Source organism: Lissotriton helveticus, chromosome 4_1, assembly GCF_964261635.1.
Source record: "Lissotriton helveticus chromosome 4_1, aLisHel1.1, whole genome shotgun sequence".
Lineage (NCBI taxonomy): Eukaryota > Metazoa > Chordata > Amphibia > Caudata > Salamandridae > Lissotriton > Lissotriton helveticus.
In genome coordinates, this window is record NC_136063.1 from 731,714,565 (window position 1) to 731,737,274 (window position 22,710).

Consider the following 22,710-nt stretch of genomic DNA (forward strand, 5'->3'; position numbering starts at 1 on the left):
ACTAATGCTGTAAAATGCAAAGGATTGAAACGTTGGATTCATCCTAGTCATACTATTCCAGTACCAACTCCTGAGAGTTCTGATGTTGAAAGTGATACTACAGATGATTCTGATTCTGAAGCAGAAGGTGAAATAAATCCAGATTCTGAAGATCGACAGGAAGGTCGACATCTGGAACCTGTGCCTGTGAATGGAAATTTGACAAGAAAAGACTTGGAAATTATTGAAATAGATTCTGAAGGTGAAGAGAATCTGTTAAAAGGAAAGATAACTGAGGATTCAGTTGTTTATGTCGAAGACAGAGAAGCGAAACAAAAAGAAGTTTCAGACCAGGAGAGTATCGAAAAGCAGAAGACAAGCTCTGGAGTAAGGAACAGAAATCCAAAGTCTGGGAAGTTGGAGGTAATTGAAGAAGAAGAAGAAGACGAATTACCAAGTACCAGTATTGGAAAACAGAGAAGTGTTCCTGAAGGAGTAAAACTGCCGAATAGAGAAATTCCTGAGTCAATTGAAATTTCAGACTACGAGACTGAAGAAAGTGACGTGGATGGTGAAAGAGAAAACAGAAAGAAAAGGGCTTGGAAGTCAGAATCAAATGCTTCTGAACCAAAGAAGAAATACGTGAGAAAAGCAGACTACTGGCCTGGTGGAAGATTGAGAGTCAGGTTGATCAAGAAACCTAAAGAGCAAGTTGAAGAAATCAGTAGTCAAAAGAGTCCTGGAAAGGAAGTGGGAGTTGGAAGGAAAATTGAAGTGGTGTCGAGAAAAGGAAAAAGAATAGTGAGACCAAACCAGAAATACAAGTCTCCTGAGTGGACTTATTTAGTAATTCCACCCGTTATTGACATTTATGGTAGTAGTGAAGAAGAAAACGAAATAGAAGAAATTAGTGACAATGATTGAAGTACAGAAATTTTAATTTGGCAAAAGGCTGAAGAAATTTTGTTAGCTGACATAAGGTCGAAGAAAAACTGTTTAGTTGAAGAAATCTTATGTATGACATAAGGTCGAAGAAAACTTGTTTAGGGTTTTAAAATAAAGTTATTTTAAAAGGGGGGTATAAATAGTTTAATTCTTAATTCTTAGAAATTTTAAAATAAATTTTGTTTTTAAATTTTGAGGCAAAACTAACCAAAAATGCCTTATGTTAAGGAGAGCACTTCAAAGTGTTCTGTTTTTAAGAGATGCTGTAAAATGACTCTGGTGTGTCTGCTCATTTTAATTCTGCTCTGGTTAGTTTTAGCTGTGATCATTCCATTAGAGATGAATAGAGAATTACACAAAGTTAACATGACAAGCAAAGCTTTGGTTAGTCAAACTAAACATAGTGCATCTGCAAAAGTTATTGATCATCAACCTAACATTCATCAAGATAAATCTATTAGTGATTTTTCAAGTAATACATTCACAAAACTTTTGAGTGAATCTGTCAAGGTAATGGATGCAAAAGACTGCTATGTCTGCGTTAAGTTACCTGCTTCTGTTTCTGAGGGAGTGACATACAATATGCTTCCTCTTACATATGGTGTAACATGTAGTGTGTTAACTAGCTTATTTTATCAAACTGGACGCTTAGAATATTACTATTCAGATTTTGATGAGATTTTTGCGAATATAAAAATTGTGGGTGCTTTAAATAAGCACAAGAAAGCCAAACAAATGAGAGAATGTTTCCTTGTTACTAATGAACTCACTTATGAGTATGCTTATAAGAATAATCTAACCTGCAAATTGAGTGCTGAGGGAAAGAAATTTTTGAATATGGTTGAGGAGAGAAGAGCAATTTACAAAAGAAATGAATTAGTCAAGCAGACTAAGTCAAAATTTTGGCAAAAAGAGGATGAGAAATTAAATGGCAAAATGCTTGAAAACGTTGCAATTCACATAGACAAACCAGTTAGTGGAAAGCTTTGCATTAGAAGAGATAATACACTTTTTGATAATTATTTTGTAGGTGCAAGTAACTGTGAAGATACTTATCAGATTTTGGGAGGTTGGGGATTCAAAGGTGGAAAAGATCCAATCTTCCCTGGGATTTATTTTGTTTGTGGTGACAAAGCCTACTACAACCTTCCAGACCATTGGTATGGAACTTGTTATGTGGGAATTGTTTTTCCTAAAGTGTTTCATGTTGATAGAGATTCAGAAGGATTGTTCAAAATTCATAATTATGTAAATAGAGTCAAAAGAGAAACTTTTACAGAAGTTCTGGGAGATATTTTTCAAGCAGTGATACCTTTTGTTGGTATAACCCTAAACGCAGGGAGAATTAGAAAATTGTCCACAATTGTTGACAGATTGTCAACAGACACAGCTGATGGATTCCAATTAGTGAATGTTGAGGTAATTGCAATCAGATCTATGGTGATTCAAGATCGCCTTGCTTTAGACATACTCCTAGCAAAAGAGGGAGGAGTCTGTGGCATTTTACATGTACAACATTGTTGCACATATATACCTGATGAAAGTAAGAATATTGAGATGTACATTAAAAACATTACACAAATGCATTCAGAGATAATTCCTTTAGAAGAAGATGATTTTACAGGGAAACTTTCAAAAAGATTCCAAGCTATTAAAAATTGGTTTCATGATATTGGTAGTTCAATTCTTGGCAAGATTTTGGCACCTTTGATTATAATAGTGTTCATTTTTATTCTGACAAAAATAGGTTGTTTGTTGCATAAGAGAAAGAAACAGTTGAAAGAAAAGAAAAGGATCTATAAACTTAGAAAAGAAGAAGAAAGAGAGATTGAATTACAGGAGTTACATAGAGAGCGTTATGCTAATTCCAAAGATTATGCAGAAACAGATTTTTAGGATTACTGACACAAATGAATTTGAATCATTTTCCCGGAAATTTAAATTACCAAAATTTTGGGTGTTGGTGTGGTGATTTGTTAATCACCAGATGAGGGAGTTGATGGAGCGAGATAGAAAACAAAATTTTGTTTAAACTCGCAAAGTCACATTTCCATAACATAAATAATAATATTAATGATTTGTGATGTATTGTGTTAATACAACCTAGATTAAACTTTACACATGGGGGGACTAACATGTGTGCTCATAAACGTGCATAAATGTTGCATCTTTTTGTTCGTGTAAAATAATAAAATAATTTGTTGTTTTCGTTTTTGTCATTACTAACTGCAGCAAACTTAAAAGAAGCATGTGCTTATTTTGCTTTCCCTTGTCTATGTGATGTCATTTCTACTATTCTAGGTGCATATATGTTTCATGGATTCATGAAGACTGGTAGATATAAACGCTGCTTTATTTGTTTGCATTTTGCTAGGTAACATTAAACTAATCGGGAGGGTTAATTAATTAGTAAACCTAGGGTGGATACAGAATCAACATTATTTCTTACATTAATACTTTTCTTGTGTTTGTTTATTACTAGAAAGCATAAGTTGTCTGCTTTTGGGCCTAGTTTGCTCGAGTTTACTAAAGCTGAATTTTACTTCTGCACAAGTCACGAGATGCCCATTCTGAAAAAGTGTTCGTCAAAGCTGCATTCACTAAGCAAATCTGACTTGCTGTCATCATTTTGTCGGACGTGGCCAAGGTCGGAAGTCAGTGATAAAGGACAATTTTGTCAGCTCAAACTTGGCACCCGCGGAAATGAAATGAACACTGTGAGAACATTATTTTACAATTGTTGCAAACCAAGGAAGCTCCTGGTTGCATTCGGAAAAGACAATGGTCTTTAAGAAACGTGACCTAATGGAACTTTTGAAATATGGGTGACATGTCACTTGTCACTCTCAACCAATGGGACTTCGTGGATTTATGAAAACTTTCCTTCGCTTAGTTTAGCTAGCATAGAAAGGTATAAAAAGTCATGCCCTTAGGGATGGGCTGGCTGCTGCTTTCTGACTTTCCGATGAGGGTGAAGTGCTGCTGGACTTTGCGTGGAGCACGTAAGAATCCTCAATGAACTTTACTTTATTTTCCATTTATTTAGCTTAGCTAGGGACTTAGGCTTTAGAAATGCTAAACTGTTAAAATCTTACTTAAACCTTGAATTTCTTACTTAAACTGTATTTTTCTCATGAAGCTTTCCAAACATGCTTACTTTAATGCTAATAAAATTACAATAATAAAATTACATTTTGAAATACCATAATTTAGTAAATAAAATCTTACTTTTGACAAACAAGCTGGTCTTGGTTATTCAGAAGTGTAGGTTACTATTAGCTAGATCCCATCGGCAATGGTGGTCGTTTAAATGGTTAGGATTTATTCTAATGATAATATTTCTTATGCAGATGTATAAATTTGTATATAGTTTGTAAATAATGTGTATATAGATTTAATCTGACCACCTGATTCAGTAGGCCCAAATATGTCATGTTTATAAATGGGTCCATAAGTTAGTTTAGAATTTTGTTTATAGGTTATGAAGTTGGGTAGCGTTGTTTATGATATATTTTCTATAGGCCGCTGGATCAAGGCTCATGAAGGAATCTTTAAAAAATCAAGAACAGGGAAAACTGTATCTAAGCTTCATGGTGCAGTCCTCCAACTGAAACTCTAGGTTGTCTTATCAACAGTGACTGTACAATGAGAAACCTGTGACATGATTTAAGGAGAAGTGACTGCCATGAAATGCACCCCTAAATGTGCAGATGTTCCTATTTATTTTGTTTTGTAGAAACAAATACCCAAATTGGGTGTTGGTTTCTAAAAAGCAAAAAAGCAAAAACGAAAAAAAACAAAAAAGTTGGTTAGCCATTATCATGGCCGGCCTACATTTTCACAAAAAGTGCAACTGCTGAGCCAGAGAAAACAGTTTTAGCGATGGTATCCTCAGCAAGCTGACATCGATCTCTCAAGGCAGGAAGGTTGCTTCTGGACCAGAGAGGAGGCCCTAGCGGGTAAGTGAACAGCTCATCAAAATTCTAAATAATTATCTGATTGTTATAAACATATCTTAGCTAGACCAATTCTATTGAATTAGAAAGGGATACTTGCAGAATAAATTGTTCCAAAAGGGTTTGATTTGGATTTCAAAATGACAAAGTGAAAAAGTGTGCAACTCTCGCAGAACTGTCTTTTTACAATAGACCTTCAAGATGGTTACTAAAAAACGTTACAGTTTACACTCCCTTAGAAGTTTAGTGCAACTTTTAATAAGCTTTCGTTAACGATCATAAAACAATGTAATTACCAGCACATTATAGTCACCTCTCCAAACTGTATACATTTTCCTAGACGGGTGAATATCACAATACACACTAACTGCAAAATAAATAGCTAATTTGCTTCAAATATAGAAAAACGTCTTGCTTGCTGTGTAAAATGAGTATTACACCAACTGTAATATCACAATAGTGACCTCTACGACACACCTTTAAAATCCCCTTTTATCACGTGCACGCCATAGGATTATGAACAATGTTCCGAAATGTTTGATGATTAATGTTCATTCACCATCAATGTTCAAGCATTTTGTCACTTCAACTTCAAAGGATTCTGATTGACTTTTTTTACATTCCCATATGAAGCAAAACATATATAGGTGCTTAATTCTAGATCATAAAAAACACAATAAAAACAACGATCATTACTGGATCGAAACTGTTTATTTTACAGTGTCTTATTTCACAGACATTTTTATTTGGCAGGTCTTTCAACTTTTATTTATTTTTCCTGTTCCTCTTTAAAGTAATTGTTAATCTCTGATTCAGTTCGCAGCACACTATCCATTACATTATGCTGTTTAGAAAATTGGAAATTATGTTGTGCTATAGTTAATGACCACATGCCACTTATTCACTATTAGTCCTGTAATTGTAAATGTATTATCAAATAGTATGAAAGAATCAGCTGCTGATTGTCCTTTATTAAGCATCTTGCTCTTCAGATTAGCAGACAATAAAGTATGTTTAGTTGATTATCTATGCGTTCTTAATTAAGCAACATTGTTATTGCTACCATAGTGCTTCTTAATAAAAGTATGCAAGTCCACCTTCGCGTGGTATTTTAATATACATTTAATATACATTGTTCGTGTAAAGTACATGTCAAATAATCATATTATCACACCCAGTGGTTCTCTGTTTACGTTGCTTAACCACAGACAATCACAATCTGAATGCATGGTTCCTCTCCAAAGAAACCTAATGCAATTTGAAGTTTTCGTTTGCGAAGAACAAAGAAGAGCAGATTTTCCTGTAAATTATGCTATTAAATGCCACATTAATTTGAAAACCATTTCAATTGCATTTAAGGAACGTAATAGCCTTTTTGTATAGACTATTCCATCTGCCAAGCACAGACTGGTACATTATTACTCAACTCATGCTGCTCCTAAGATTAAACTCCAGATTTATATTGTGCCCAATTTCCTATGCTTGATAGAACACCCAGTTAAGAGAGAATAGACACAGGAGGCATATGATGACAAAATATGTAACGTGGACAATTAAGAATTAAAACAAACGCCAGATGCAGGACTCCAAGTCTTTTCCTCAGAAGTGTTGGTGTATCACACAATTTCCGTAAATGGCAGTATTTCCAACAAGAAACTTACAAGTATTTACATTGTGAATTTCTGATGTTGTCATAATGCACGCGCAAGGTAGTCTACAGACAAAATACATACATGAACATGAAACAAAAACACGACCACACCTAGGTAGTACTTAGAGAGGAATCTCGCTCATATGTTCAGGTGCCGACATTAAATTCCAAGGTTTTTCCATTATATGAGTACTCTCAATAGGTTTCATCTGCACCCAATAAATATTGTTTTAAACGCATAGGTGCAATCTGTTTGTAGATTATGTTGCACTGGGTGCCCCCTACACTCTATAAAGATACTAGGTGGATCCCAAACACTAGTCTTATAAATTCTGCAACATATTCGTGAGCTGGGCATCGCTGGGTCATATCTGCCCTACTCATTGGTTGACAGTTGACACCATAGACTAATCAACTTTGTAAAATTAGGTTGTTCCTACCAAGTTCACGGGTGGGCATAATAGATTCACTGGCTAACTTAGCCTATCTTTTTATTTCTTTTTATTTTATATGAATCGAATACTTTATTTCGGTCATTACGACCATAAAAGTGCAACGCATACAATACAAAAGGAATAAAAGCAGGCATATAAATTAATTATCTATCGGTTCGACAAACCTTCGTCATGACAATCAGCAAGTTGTGTATCCAAGTGCGGGGATTAATAGCAGGATGAATTTGATATACAGAACCATTAATGGTCTACAAACTCTGGGGAGAAGACCAAAAAGTGCACATGTATAAGGTACAGTGGGAAAATGGAGCAGCATGCTAAAAACTGGTAGCTAAACACTAGCACAGTCCATCTAAATGCCCGTATAAGGAGGTTAAGAAATGGTGTTGATGTCCAGGGCAATGAGTAATCTGCAACCCAAGGCAGAGCGGGCCAGAAAGTGCAAGTGCATACAATAGCAACAAAAGATTGAGCATAACGAAAGAAAAGAACTATCTCAAACGATCTAGACTCTGATCGACAATATTATAGTTGTAGCCTAGGGGATGTTGAGCCTGGAATACAAGGAAAGTGGATGTATGCGTGCAAAAGAAGCAGTGGATCTAACTCGTCTAGCATTGCCAATTAGACAAAATTACTAAGACAATGATAAAAAGTATCTTTCTCCTCCAAAAGGAGGAGTGGAAATTAGGGCGACCATACTCCACGTCAGCTGTACAATGAAGACCATTAATTGACAGCCAACTCACAGGATTGAAATCAAATTTAGATACACCACTCTCAAAACCATGCTGTAAAAATAAATAATAGCAACTGGGAGACCCAACCTCCTGAAGAAGTTAATTCGAGTGAGGATTATGCAAGCAACTCCACGAAAGCAACATGGAACAAAAGAAATAAATCATGAGGTTCTGCATAAATGTATACTGTAGAAACAGAACAGCATGACCCGCCATAGAGATAACACTCAAACCAAACCTGAAATGGATATTTACTTGGGAAAAACAGTATGAAAATGGATTGTTATAAAGAATTTCAATGGCTGTATTTTTATCACAGACCTCCTAATGATCCACACCTTACCAAAAAAATTGGTAACTGCACAAACTATTATAATACTTGAGTCAGATTTTAAAATGTGTAAGGCTTCATTATGGCGTCGAGTACCAAGCCGACTGCAAGCCGGAGCTAACCACTTAGTTTTTGGCAGTTGGCATCTGGAGCACACAAAGAAAATAAGGCTGATTGACTCGGCTGCAAGGGGACAGCCTGAGCAAAGCTGCGATATGGTGGGGGAATGCCACCAGAAAACCGTAAAGGTGTTTACGGGAAGTGAGACAAATCTAAATTGCATGTAGAACTTCCTGTCCTGTAGTATTGTGATAGTCTCCAAGCATTGTTCAAAGGCGCATGTCAGTTTAAACTCCAAAAAATCAAGTGTCAAACGGCCTCAAGTTACACAAGTAATAGAGGACTATGCCACCCAGTCTCAATATTGCTTCTTGATCAGGGCTTAACTTAGTAGCAATGCTTGGGCTTTAGTGTTCCATGCGCCTTTCTGCCCTAAAGTATCAAGCATAAACCTCACCTTAATCATCCATTCAAATGTGTTGAAGCGATCAAGTGGATATACCTCCTCTAGGGTAGTAGTATAAGGGTGTAACTCAAGAGTGGTTTTTAGGTGTAGCCAGAGGAGTTTAGGTCTTAGCTGGGCTTTTCTACAGTTGAACTTCTGCCCATGTCTAACCGGATAGGATGCAGGGGAATACTCTGGGGGAGCAAGCATAATGACCTTAAGAATTTGTATTGAGTCGAGTAGTGCAACCATTTGGTCAAACCCCAGAGTTCTGCCCCATATAAAGCTGTACCCACTGCATTATGGTCACAGATGCAAAGAGGGGCAGCTATTGGCTTACTTGACTAGTTCTTATGCTCCTTGTTCAGAGCCCCTGTGATTCTCCTGAGCTGGAGGTCCTGCCACTTAACATGATGCTTCCAAGTCAACTCATCAGAGAGAGTAATACCCAAATAATTAAAGGTACTTACTTTCTCGAGAGGGGTCCCAACCAGAAACAACTTACCCCTGAAGGTTCTATGGAGGTTCAACATTAAAAGTTTGGTCTTGTGGTTTAAAGCTCAAGACCTCTCAGTGCGCAAAAGGATTAAATGAGTTTTAAAAGATGTTGCAGGCCACTAGGGGTCTTGGAGACTATCAGGGTTTCATCTGCGAAAAGTAAGGTTGTTATCTTGTACTCCCTCCCAGGGTCGGTGCATCAGCTGTACTGTCAGTGAGATACTGTACAACGCCATTGATAAAAAGTGAAATGACGGTAGGAGCTAGAACGCATCCCTGGCAAACTCCCCTTTCTACCCTAATCGGGTCGCTCAGTTGGTCCTGGCAATCCCAACCCATGCCAATAGTAGGAAGCAGAAAACGTGGTCGATAGTGCTTACTTTCCATCGAAATCGAGCTTGATAATGAGACAGAATGTTATTGTCACTTATCCAAGTTTGTATTTTAGCAAGGAGTGCACGGGCAAAGACTGTCTGAGCACTATCGATCAAGCTAATAGGTCTGTAAGTCGAGGGTATCAAGTGGTCACCCTTCTTAAACACCGGAATTACTTCTGCCCCCCTCCAGGAAGCTGAAATTGTGGAACCTGCTTCAATACCATTGGCCAAAGTAAGAATATAGATTGACCAATTCTCAATGTTACTGAGAAAAACATCTCCAGGAACGGCATCTGGCCCAGGGGTTTTTGATCTAACAATCGATTTAAGGCTGGACATTATAGCTGATAAAGTGAAAAACCCAATCTTCTGAAGTACATTGATTTCGAACTCGAAGGCCACATTTGCGAGCTCAGTTTCTACAGTGTATAATGAGTAAAAATTTCAGTAACGTGTATCAATAGAAATATTGTTACTCGGTGGCCGAGGTCTTGCTGCAACACCCCTGGTCACCATGGGCCAAAATATGTGTGTTGTTTTTTATAACAAGCTTCCTTGATCAAAGACCAGCAATCTTGTTCCCATTCCTTTTTGGCTTTATTTAAAGCCATCTTGTAGGCCCTCCTATTATCCTTCACTACCACCACATTATTAGCTTGAATAGCTATATCCAGTTTAGATCTCAGGTTCCTACACTCACAATTGAACCAGGAATGTTGTGGGCTAGAGCTCTTGGACACATGCTGTGTGGGTCCTGATGTTCTAAATTATAAGGCCAGCTGGTTAAAGAAATTGGTGTGGTAATGAGCTAGCTTATCCAAGTCTCCCAGGGACTCTAGTAGTCTAAGCATCTGATTAGTATTAGTCTCCAGGTCGGCATTCATCAAATCTATTTTCTCAGGATTCATGGCTATATGTGCCCATCTAATTTGTCTGAAGTCATTGGTAGGGCATACCTCACTAGTTGTGAATGTGATATCTGGGGGGACGGGCTTTTGGCCCAGGGTGAAGTCAAGGTCAGCTCGAGCGGGTTGTGATCACTATTCATAGTGGTTCCTACTACCATATCAATTACTTTAGGCCACAGTTTCAGATACAACAGGAAATAATCGATACGACTAGTGTTGGTGGATTGGTTGTATGTACTTGTACCAAACTTGTCTGATTCAGTGCACCCGTTGGTGACGTTCAGTCCAAACTCGAGAGTTAGAGCATTGAGTTTCAAGGCCATTTGGTACAATTTTTTGATGGGTTCTAAATCTAAAAGAGGAATGAACTACAGCTCATCTTCCTCCCTAGTATAGCACAGGTCATCCTGCCCTAGAGTTTCAAATGTGACATTGATGTCACCAGCAACTACTAGAGAGGATTGATTTTCCCTAGCATAAAGAAGGTTCTCCAGTTCGCGTAGTGTGGGCGATGTACATCCAGCTCTAGACCCATGGGCATAGACGTTAAAGAGATCCACCCCTATTCCATCTCCCCCTAATCTGAACTGCTAGGAAATCTGGGCTATTCATTGTAAGTTCTTGGACAGTGCAATGAAGCCTGAATTTTACTAAAATCAGTAAACCCCCAGCTGGGCGACCACGTTTATTGGTAATCACTGGGTGGTGGAATGTAACATACCCAGGGATAAAAATAGTAGTGGGAGACGATGTTTCTTGTAAAATGCAAATATCAAAATGGTCTAGGTATTGGATCCAGTGAGCAAGATTTACCTTAGACCTCACCCTAGCCACATTCCAAGATAATAGGTTAAGCTTTGTTGGTTCAATCTGTTCTCCTAAGTAAATAGCAGGGTCCCCATCGTCCCTGGACTCAGCTTGCATCCCTAGCTGGGGTTCCAAGAGGCAAACTCCCTCATTCCAACTGTGGATAGCACCTGTGTGACGATTAATGGGACTGAGACTGGTGGTTGTGGCTGATAGTGAAGTTGCAACATAAGAATGACTGATTTTAGCTGGTGGGAGTGTTGACTTGGGTGGATGTATTATAAGACCTGTGAAAGCGGTTTGACGCTCAAGTCAATCATTAGTGTCAAGAGGCAAGTCTAAGCACTGGTGGGCAACAGGTTGGCATGTAGCTAGTAACAATGATTGTGTTGAAGGAAGGTATTTCAGTCGAACATCGGTGTAAGATGGTGGACTTGTCCTAGCTTCCAGTGCTATTAGATTGTAGAACTAGTTCTCATCTGCCAGGTGCAATTCTATGCAGTCCATCTGGGAATTTATATGGGTTAACCATTTTGCCCAAAAAAATATCCTCTCTGATCACTGAACAGCAGCCCCTCACATAACGAATCCAATGTATGCATTTGTTAACTAAAGAGTCTTCACCCTCATATTTCCCATGAGAAGTAGCCCTGGGGACATTAGTCATGTAGATGTCACAGTTGGCCCTCGGTGCTTAACACTCCTAACACTTGGGTATCGTTTGGAGCCTCTATCAGTAGAAAGATGGGATGGTTGGCCGCTAGATAGAAGCAAGCCTAGTGTTGCCCGATGAGCACTATTAGCATAACTACTGGTTTTCCCAGCTGGCAGATCTGGAACAAATTACGGGTGGAATTCTCAGCTGGTACGCATGTTACAGAGACTGGACCAGATGGCCTGCTGAGGTTACTAGGTCAATCCATGGATTTTTTAGGAGTCTGCTTAGCTGTGTAACCTTTTGAATCTTCTCTAGTTATTAAGAGTGCAATTTGCTCAGTGAGAGCTTATACAGCTCGTTAAAGTTGGTCTACCTTGGTCCTCAAATCTGTTATAATCCTGGTAGTGTCCTGACCCTTGGTGTCGTGGACGTTTGGGAAGTTCTCCTTTACGAGGTTATCTAGGGGCCCTCCTTCATCTTCTGTTTCCAACCCCCTGCTAATAAGACTGGGAGACTCTCCTGAACCTTCTACCTCTACAGTGTGTGGTGCGTGCTGGAGTGGGAGGAATCTATGTGATAAAATAAGGCCAATAGCTAAGTTAGTATCAGTTGTGTTGTTATCAATGTCCCTAAGAGGTGCAATAGGCTGTCTTACTTCAACTTCGGGACTAGTCATTAGTGTTTGGGACACTGTGGAAGTTGTGTGTTTTGGGTGTCCTAAACATTGGTGGAATACATTTGGGCTGGGTGAGCTTTGAACTGCTGGTGGAGGTGCATGGACAATGTGTGCTAGGAGAGCGGGAGGTAATAGATAAATCATTTGGTGGTGCTAGAATGTTCTCGCATTTGACAAGAAGATAGTCGATGCAATCAATAATGCAATTGCCTCCTGCAGACTTGCGTACCTGCTCAGCTTTGTTAAACTTGGTCCGAGGACCTCTATCCCCTGCCTCAAACATGCTAGATTTCCTCTTCCACATAGCAACACGTGGTACTTAGATAAATATAAAAATAAGGTTGGACTCACAACCCCCACAGCCTACCAAGTTTGTGATTTGTAAACTGCTCCCAAAAACTAAATGTTTAAAGAGAAAGGTTCCAATGAAGGAGGCAAACTTCAATGGAACGATTTTACAATCAAACAAAGAAATAGCACACTCTTAAGCGGGGGGAATCAACAGTATAAGGGCTTATCATGAGTCAAATACAATGTTGCTGGGAGTCACGCCCAACTGCAAAGTTCCAATATTGGTCCTAGTCAGCTCTGGTTGAGGATCCCAAGTATAGAAACAGTTTGAAGAAAAAAACAGTCTTAGCAGTCTAAATCAAAATCAAAAGTGAAAGTGGTTAATGCACTCACGAGTAAGACACCTTGCCCAGTTTCCAAAACCCAAGGGAGGGGAAGCTGCCCTGCCTCTTTCTGTCAATGACGGGCCCGCCCTTGGCCCGGGCTTCACCCATTTGCGGCCGGCACACGTCATGCGCCACGGGTGGTTACAGGCACTTTTGTAGCACGTCCCCGGTTTCTCCCTCCAGGGAGCAGAGGCTTCTGGGGCCTGTTTTCCCAAAGCAAAGTAGCAGGCAGCAGATGATTGCGACGGTAAGTGTGTCTTTTCTCTTGCAACAAACCTGGATGGTCCGCTTAGATATTTTGGGTAACTCCTACAATTTTCACAACACACCAGTCTCACACATGCCATTCCAGATGGCCTCCATCGTTCGACTTTTAATTCTGTAAACATAGTTTGCACCAATGCCTTTCCTGGGCAGACCCCATAGAGCACCAGTTTAACTCTACTGTAATTGTTGAGCGCTCTTAGTACCTCGGTCTCACCATTCATGCCTCTTGTCGGACCCCTTAGTCGTCTGTGCAGGTAAGCGCAGTGGGGCGGGCGGGTGGGGTGTCCAGAGATGATGGAATAGGAAATATTTATTTTATTTTTCCTATTACGTCATCTGGAGACTCCCCCTTCCCCTCCTGCCTCACTCCACCACACTGCGCTTACCTGCACAGACCGCTGAAGCCTTAGAATAGCCTGGCCGGAATCGATGCTTCAGAGCAGCCTGGGCATCCATCCAGGCAGATTCTGTTGCAGTGGGACATTGAAGTTCCTCCTGAAAGATGCACTTCTGTGATGGACCCACGTCAACACCAATATATCTCTCAGAACCTAAAAGTCTGAGCCAAAGGAATGATTCTCTTTTCTAGAACCTTCTCTATCTCCTATACTTCTTCCCTCCTTAGGCTGTGCATCAGACACCCATCCCTGACTCCCTTTCTCTTCCATCTCTTCCCCTCACCTTGGCTGGTACTACTTCAGTCATAAGAGCCAAACTCTATTCTTGGCTCACTACATCCTTTGCCTGTCATTCCTCCTCCAATGTCTGCCTGTTCATTCCCAGGTAATCCACTGTTTCTTCCACTTCTCCCGCAGACCCTAGTGTACTGCTGACTCACCCCACCCTCAAAACCCAGTAAAATTCCTCGTTGCACCCTTAAAAAGATTTCAATTGAGATAACCTTCTCTTTCCCCATCCCTCTCTAATTTCGTTTCTATATAAAAATGAACATCAGATGGCGATGGAGCCTTCATTATATCCCTGTGTTTTTCCCAGTGCATGGACACCAGCACATATCTATATTAAAGTCTTCCTTGGTATCCACTTAAAAATAAAAGAATACATACTTGATGTCAGTCTGGGGGATCCAGAGGAAACTTAAGATTGTTTAATAAACGTACCAGGGACTGAACATTATTTCTAAAGAAACATCCCTGTCGCAAGTCAGGGAACAATGCTGAGGATCAAAGTTTTTAAAAAAACACAGTCTGCCCCCAAGGCAATAAGGATGAGCTCTGGAAACTAGAAGAAAATACACGATGTCGTTTTGCATATCCTCTTGACCCCAAGAGGTATTCCAATCTGAAAAATAATTATAAAAAAATAGGGAGCCATGTGATCCTCGTGTCCTGACACAGGGACATCTAAAAGTGCTCATTTAGTTTTAAAATTCAATATAAGTTTGTTTTATACCACAAATAGTTGACATAAATGATTGAGAGTTTAATCACAGTGCATTTTTAGATGTAGGGCACTCGCTTCTGCATTGCAGTGAAAGACAAAAGGATATAGCAAAAAAAGCCAGTAGCATAACGTAAACTACAAATTCTCCAATCGGGAGGCAGCCAAAAACAACTCTAGGTATATGTTAAAGTATTAGCTACAATATTTCTTCCAGACAGGTGCACTGCTAAGCCAGAGATAAACAAATCATGTAAAAAGAAGTGAACTTTAATTCACGAATGGCTGTCAGATCAACAGACCTGGGCAAAGGTGATATTTTGCCAGCCATTAGAAGGACATCCCCAGTTTTGTGTGTGAGGTCATCTATTTGAATTTCCTTTGTCTGACTTTGCATGCCTGTCCCACAATTAAACTGCCATATTTTCTAGCCTTGCAACTAAACTCAATTTAACAATCATAATTTATTGGGGTCATACATGCAAGAGAACTGGGAAATTAACATCTCATAAGACATAACAATAAAATGAAAAACAGATGCACCCCGAAGGAGAGGCTGTCATCGATAAAGAAGCAAACACTTAATTAAAAGGAGCAAAAATACATAAACACATTTTAATTTTAAAAAATGAACATCATGAAAACAAATGGAGTTTGAAACAGCCCGTGGCTCAGGGACGACAAAGGACAGTCTATTTATGGAACGAGTTAAAAGCAATATGTGTTTGTACATGAAACAGCTGAAACAATAAAAATCCCTGAGGCTTCGGTAATGGAAAGCCCCAAAAGAATGACATGACAGCTCGTGGTTTTTAGAAAAAAAACATATTCTGCTCCCTTAGTTGTATTAAATATTTTCAGAAAGATGATTTGCATCATTCACGAGATACATCCATTTTTAAGTAATTATAGCCCACGGTATTGGATGAAAGTTATTTAAGTAATTCCCAAAGAATGCTGTGCAGTGCAAAAGACATTAATCATCTATTGTAAGTATTAAAAAATTCAGAAGCAATTAGGAAGTACAGTTGTAACAGTAAGTTATTGCAAAGCTGACTCGGGAACATTTGTCTTCATGCTTCAGTTGCACCACAAAGAAAGCTTGAACTTCAGTTTTGTGTTTGTTTTAATTTCTTTTGGAAACCACAAGAACCTGCAATGCACCGCAAATATTAGCACGGTTAAAATGAGAGTGCTAAAATGATCAACATTATTTAAAACAAACGTCACCAGCGAAATTCCTTTTAAAAAAGAGTAAACCAGAAGATACAGGCCATGTAGTCTTCCTTAAGGTACATTTCACTACTATATAAATATTGCCTATAGAAACACTCGATATGTGTTCGTTTTTCGTACCAATGCAACTTACGGTGGTCGGATATTTTTTTACTGCATAAGCGACTATGTTTCTGGCAGAAATGCTACTTCACGTTCCAATAATCAATACGTGAATCATTATATTCAAACTAAAGACTGTAAGAATCTACTAACAAATTAGTAGTGATGGTCCACGTCATTGAACGTCTTAGACAAAGGGCCTTAGTTGTGCTATTTGGCAACACATTTATCAGTGGTTGGTATGCTGTTGCGCTCTATTTAACTTTGTGTGGTGTGTGGCTGCAAACAACGAATGAGTCTGATTAACTAAAGCTTTTATTTTAGTAGAAGAGCAACTTTAATAACAAGTCCAGATATTTAATTTCATTTACATTGAGCAAATACATGCATTGCTTAATAAAGAAGGGACATGTTAGGATCAAAGCAAAAGAAAATTAACCCAAATAGCACATCATTTGAAAAATATGGACCTGGAGTTAACTAGGTACTTATAGGTCAGGTTGCGACAAGAAACCAAAATCAGCCCTGGAAAAAACGCTCTAAGCAGCCCCAAACTACAGGAAGCCATGACTAGAAAAGGACCAATGGAGCATAGTTAGGTCATGGTAGGCAAACCTGCTCAGTAAGAAGCCCCTTGGCCAACCATAGTGGCAGAATAGATAGCTGTTGGCATTTGGGACTTGAGTCAGATCTGAACAGTGGAATTGAAAGCTGCTAATAGGCTGTAAAGAATGCTGGTAATCTAAACGCCGGTAAAGAAGTATAACAAATGTGGTTTCACAAGGTACCTTCACTTTTCAATACTCTAGAAGAAAACATTTGTAAAGTTAAAGCATCTATATATTGCATATTGCATAGAATGCAATGAGGTGTTATAAGCCGTAGGGCACATAGTTTTACGCTTTTATGGCCCATATATATATATATATATATATATATATATATATATATATATATATATATATATTTTCTATATTTTTGAACGTATAATTGCACACGCGGAGGCCGAACCAATATTAACCAAAATTCTTTATTACCGCAACACTGCTACGCGTTTCGACACCGAGGTGTCTTGATCACGCAATAATTTGCAGTACAACACACCGTGTATAAATACAATTTTTTTCTCTCTCCATTTCCACAGTAAAAACAGAAAAGGGGTTAGATCGATTATACCACAATGTCCTCCTACTTTTGACTGCAATCATTTGTGCGCCATTTTGTAGTGGTGTCAATACCTTATAAATTCATTCATTTATATGTATATCGTACGTGACATTTGTTTATAGTCTGTTATCAAAGAAATTATTTTTTAGAAAACTTCATTTTAAACAGAAAATGTTCAAAAACCAATTGCTCCTAGAGTCTTTTCTGAACATCCCACTTATTGCGGACTTGACCACCTAGCCCATTTTAATCATCCTACTTTGTGGCTCTATACATTTGGGCGTCTACATCGCCCAATATATCATATTATGGACTAGTGCCTAACGTCTATCTCTTTCAGTGATAACTGTATCGACATGATTGTGCTCGATTCTATTTTCGGACTAGTGCCCATATGTGTCTATAATTTTGTCGGACTGGTGCCTGACTTTAATTTATTGTTCACACAATTTCATGAGCCATTTCAGTGATAACAGTATCGACAACATTGAGATACATTCTGTCTTCGGACTAGTGCCCCTATTTGTGTCTATAATTTTTTCGGACTAGTGCCTGACTTGAATTTATTGTTATCCCATTTTTATGAGCCATCAGACAATTTACAATACTATAGGACTAGTGTTAAACTCTTGTCTCTTATGTCACCAATATAATTTATATCTAGGATACGAAGATATATTTACGAAATTACTCCATTCTGTCATAACCTTTCGACTTACTGTGGAATTTCACCCAAAGTGCAAACATTCATATGAAAAAATACTTTTATCCAAAGAAATAAAAATAAAATAATGGTATTATTTGAATATAGTAAGAGCAGGATGTATGCTGACCACACTGGCATTGACGAGTCTTTTTTTCAACTCCTGCAAAATCAAACAAATTATAAACATTGTCATTAAAACCATATCCTTTAAAATCTTTTACAGCTTAATATCCACAATTCCAAATTAACTTTAACTCTATCCAGTTTATATCACAGAGCTTCTTATTCACATTGATGACAGTTGATTCTTTCTCTAAGGAACAATACCATTAGTTAACTTAATCATTATACAAATGAGTTGCTAATTCCTCATCGAGGTTGTGCCCTCCCGGGAACTTAGTCTCTAAATCAATGATCCATTTAGATTCTCTTTTTCTGAGGCTCAACTCCCTATTGCCTCCTCGCTTATTTACAGGGATATGTTCTATTGCAAAGAAACTTAATAAGGAGTTATCTGAGTTATGTTTGTCCTGAAAATGTCTGGCAATGGGATAATGTGGGCCATGATTTGTGATAGCTCTAAGGTGTTCCTGAACTCGTTTTTTAACCATACACGTCGTGCTACCCACATATCTCATTTTGCATGGACATTCCAGGATGTATATTGCAAAGGTTGTACTGCATGTAAGAAACTGATTAATACTTTTGTTTCTATTTTGTCCTGGTCTTATAAATTCTTTTACCATTCTACTTGATTTGCATGCTGTGCAGTGGCCACAGGGATAAAATCCTTTCAGGTTGTGTACATTGGTTCTCTTATTGTCCGTAATATCTCCTCTCACCAACAAATCTCGGAGGCTCTTGCCTCTGCGATAGGTTACAGAGGGTTTCGTACCAATCTCCTGTCCTATGACCACATCAGTTTGTAAGATTCCCCAATTTTTCTTGAGGATTCTATGTACTTTTGCAGACTTGTGATTTAAAGTAGTGATAATTCTTGTTACTTCAGTATTTGAATTCTCCTTTTCCTTTTCTTCTAGTGTTTTCTCCCGTGATATCTCCGCAATTTTACTGGTTGCCTTTTTCAGAACCCACTCTGGGTACCCCCTCTCCCTGAATCTTTCCAGCATCAGCTCTTCTTCAGCTGCAAAAAGTTCTTCTGTACTGCAGTTTCTTTTTGCCCTCAGTAGCTCCCTGTACGGAATACTCCATTTCAGTACCTCCGGGTGAGCACTGAGGGCATGTAGAAGACTGTTACCTGCTGTATCCTTTCTATGGAGACGAGTCTCTAGTTTTCCTTCCTGTATTACAACAACAGTGTCCAAAAATTCTACCTGGGTTGTATCGATGGTGGAGGTAAGATGGATATTATACTCATTTCTATTTAGCTTTTCTATGAATTGAGTAGCCTCCTGTCTTGACCCATTCCATGCAATAAACAGATCTTCGATATACCTCAGCCAGACCCCGACATGTTCAAAGTCCGAACTGAGGTTACCGTCGTTTCTTATTTCCTCCTCCCATTTGCCCAAGAAGAGATTAGCCAAACTTGGTGCAAAAGAAGAACCCATTGCGGTCCCTCGCACTTGTCTATATAATTCTCCATCAAACATAAAGATGTTATTTGTCAGACAAGTTTTAAGCATTTCTAAGATCATGCGAGAATGTTGTAGGTATCAACCCTCCCATGATTTAAGATAGTGTGCACACGCTTGGATTCCCTGGTCATGTTCAATTATAGTGTACAGGGAGCTTAAATCAAGTGTTATTAAGAGGCTTCCCTCTCTCCATTGTATCTCATTCACTTTTGCAAGAAAGTCTTTTGTATCCCTGATATAGGATGGTAATGCTGATACATAGTCTTTGAGAAAGTGATCTATATACTTAGACATATTCTCATTCACATTACCTATCGGTGACACTATAGGTCTGCCTGGTGGGATCATGGAATCTTTGTGTATCTTTGGTAGAAGATAAAAAATGGCTAACTTGGGATAATCTTTTTTTAGATAGCAAAATTCTGGCCAGGTGAGGAGCCCCTCATCCCGCCAAGATATCAGCTTGTCCCATGTACCAATGACACTGTTGTTATATTCTCTCGTACTACTTCTGCAGTAATAATTATCATTAGTGAGCTGTTGTAATGCCTCATTCATATATAAACTCTTCCCCCACAAAACCACATTACCCCCTTTATCCGAGGGTCTGATTACCACATCTTTGTCCTCTGCTAAGGAAACAATGAAATCCCTCTGTCTTTTTGTTAGGTTGTAATTAACTTTCTTATAGTGTTCAGTTTGATTTTTCTGTTTCCTTAATTCTTGAACAACTACATCTTGGAAGGTATCTAACGAGTCATGTGGCATTGCCGGGCAAAAGGTCGACTGAGGTCTGAAAGACATACATGCCGCTCTGCCTGTATTTAGTTCTTCCTCTATACAGTCTTGTGTGGTAGGAGGTGTACAGTTAGATTCATCCAAATGTTGGGTTAAGTCTATTAATTCACCATCAGTACTAGTTTGTGAGTTTTCTATTCCCACCTCCTCTTGTCTTTGATTGGCCCCGAAGAGAGTGTGCCATTTTTTTAGCTTCAACTTTCTAATGAATTTAAAAATGTCTATTCTTGTATTGGTATAATAAAACAGTTCAGTTGGACAGAAACTCAGGCCCAGACATAATGTTTTTTTCTCCATATCGGTGAGATTACGAGAAGATAAATTAACGATAGTTTTATTTACCGTAGACATATCCATCATTATTTCCTTTTGTTGAAGCCTCCACGTTTGGTTCCCATTGGCTTTGTTCTTGTTTCTCCTTTGTCTGAGTTTGAGCCGTCTGCGTTTGGACCTGCCTTGCCTCTTGTTCTTCCTCTGCCGCGGCGTGCTCCTCGTGTCCTCCTCGGTGTTGTTTGTACTACTTGGGCTTGTTGTTTTATTCGTCGGGTCCTCAGCACCCGAAATTCGTCTACAAAATTGGCACGTTTTGTTATTATTTCTACGCTTGACATAGTGCTTACTGTCCCTACAGAGGTTTCAGTGTCAGTATCACTGCTTTCTTCAGGTTCTGTTTGTTGTTCTTGGATACTTGCCTCCGCCGACTGTGGTTTTTGGATAGTACCTTGATTGTAGAGATGGTCATATTTTGGACTATACGTCAGAATTCTCCCACACTCATAATCCCCACAGTCCCTATGGAGTTTTCTCTGTTTTCGAAATTTAATATCATCCTCGTATTTCTTCAATCGGGATTTGAGTTCTTGTCTAAATCTGTTTATTTCCTCTTGCTCATTCATTTTAGAAAATTCATCATCCATTTCCTTTATCTCCTTTAGTAGTAGCTCCCGATCTTCCTAGGCATACTTTATTAGAATATTCAACATTACTCTCGAGCTGTTCGCTGAATTGCTGGCCCAATCCTCAAGCATTTGCGAATTTTTTGATTCGCTCGATGGAGTAATGTAAATTCGCAGTCCCCTGTGGACCATTCCTTTGTCCACATAGTCTTGGAGGGATGTCGCTTCCCACCATTTTGAGCATTCTTGTTTACGTTATTTCTCGTAGTGTCTTAATTTTATGTACAGGTTGCTTTCTTCAGGTTTTTTCGGGGGAATCTGTATATTGGCCCCTCTCCCCAGAGCACGAGCAAATAGGGTTTGTGCCTCTCTGCGTCTGTCATCTTCATTATCCATTTTGGAATCGAGTCAGCACGGGATTTTTTCTTTCAGTTTTTAAATTTTTCTCTTTTTTCTTTCTCTTTATTTGCTATTAAGCATCTCCCGTTCTTCTTCATTTCTTATTAAGCAATTTTTTCTCTTATTCTCTTTTCATGTATCACGCTGTTGTTAGAAGAACAATATCCAGCATTTAATTTTTTGCTCTGTCCTTTCTTTTGTTTACAACTTCTATGGTTAATCTGTTCGCCTCCCCACCCAGCTGGGCGGTTCCCGATGCCGTTAGTTTTAAACCCAAGTCAAACAGAGGAAACAACACCTTATTTTTGGGTCGACAAGAGGAAATTGCAAGTATACCCTCCTCCGTCGTATGTATTAACGATCCTCACAGTCTGTGTTTTCGCGTTTCAGCCCCTAGCCTCGGAAAAACCCCTCCGCTCTCCCGTGTCGTGTGTACTGGGAAAACACTCGAGCTGGAATTGCTCGAGCGAGACCTTTCCACCTCCAACAACGGTGAGAGTTGGGCTTACCTTGGCTGTACCGGCTCACGCTTTCCTCTGGATGGGTGAATTATCGAAGTTCCAGTACTTCACCGTTCTTCTTTCAACGGCCGGCAAATAATCCCCGTATTGTAATCTGCATCAGCTGTGGGCTCCTTCATGGGATCAGTCCCGTTGTCGGTTGGTGCAACGCCGGCCAGAACCCTGGCGCCGGCCAAATTTAACTTCTATATTTTTGAACGTATAAATTGCACACGCGGAGGCCAAACCAAGATTAACCAAAATTCTTTATTACCGCAACACTGCTACGCGTTTCGACACCGAGGTGTCTTGATCACGCAATAATTTGCAGTACAACACACCGTGTATAAATACAATTTCTTTCTCTCTCCATTTCCACAGTAAAAACAGAAAAGGGGTTAGATCGATTATACCACAATGTCCTCCTACTTTTGACTGCAATCATTTGTGCGCCATTTTGTAGTGGTGTCAATACCT